Source organism: Fulmarus glacialis, unplaced genomic scaffold, assembly GCF_000690835.1.
Source record: "Fulmarus glacialis isolate BGI_N327 unplaced genomic scaffold, ASM69083v1 scaffold27316, whole genome shotgun sequence".
NCBI lineage: Eukaryota > Metazoa > Chordata > Aves > Procellariiformes > Procellariidae > Fulmarus > Fulmarus glacialis.
Genome location: NW_009217894.1, coordinates 437 through 1,642, shown reverse-complemented (window position 1 = coordinate 1,642; position 1,206 = coordinate 437).

The window sequence follows — 1,206 nt, the reverse complement described above, 5'->3', positions numbered from 1 at the left end:
TGATGTAGTGGGATAAGGGCAAGAAAGCTGCCTGGATGCAGGCAAAAGCAGCGGTCCCCACTGGAGCAGCTGGTACTGCCGGGAGGAACAGTGACTCGGGAGCCTCTGCCTAACGCCAAGGCCTTTTCTTCCCTCTTTTTCAGCCCGGATTGTGTTGTGGCATGTCAGCAGCTGGCTGGTTTTGCTGCTCAGCTGAAAGTGGGGTTTCAACTTGATGGCAGAGCCATGACCACAGGTGATGCAGCTATTCATACCCTGCCTTTTCAAGCTGGGCTTGGGAGAGAGAGTGATTCAGGGATTCTTTAATCATTGGCTTTTTTTCTGACATTTTTTTTTTTAGCAACAGCCTCTGGAGGAAAATGGCAGGTATCGCGTGTATTTACCGCCTGCTCTCTAAGTGCTCCCCAAGGTAAAGCACAGGAGGTAAATGGTAAAGGACAGAGAGCACAGTGCCTAAGGTCTTGCCCAAAATACTAGCTACGAGGTGGAGTAGAGGATGTGTGTATGGCTGAGGCCTGAGCATTGCATCTGTGGGTGCACTTTGCAAGTGATGCTTACAAGCCCTTGTGAGACTTCTGTTTGTTTCTTTTTTTAGGAATACACATCAATAAATGTTTTCTAGCTTATTTCAGCTAAAAGGTCAATAGAAAAGGTCTTACTCTCTTTCCTGAGTTTTCACAAAGGATGGTGCTGGGTTTCCAGAAGACACCTACCATATTGCAGAACGTCTCTAGTCTTAGTTGTATCCCTTCATGTCCGCCATGAAGGATTTCAGGCCCAGGTGCTCTGGCTGCATTTTCCAGCAAGGTCTGGTCCCGCTGGACTCTGGGTTTCAGGTAACTTCCATGAGGCTTGTCTCATACCAGGTTAGTCATGATTACCACGCAACAGCTTTTGTGCTTCTGCCAAAATCCAGTGGCCAGCCACAGCCCACGGAAAACGCTGGAGGAATCTAAGAAAGGCTTAAAAGCCGCTTCATCCAGGTGGCCAGGCTTCGGAGCCCTGCTGTGACCAGTGCCCTTCAGGACTGCTTGCATGTCGCTGCTCCCAGTATTTCTTGTTCTCCACATGCAGCACTCCCCCAGGAGAGAAATGCCGTGCCGTACGTAGGTTCATAATCATTTCTCATTGCCAGTGTCCGCTATGGCAGCCCTCAGAAAACCCTGGTGTTGAGAGGATGGTGGGGTACATACGGCGCTGCCAAGC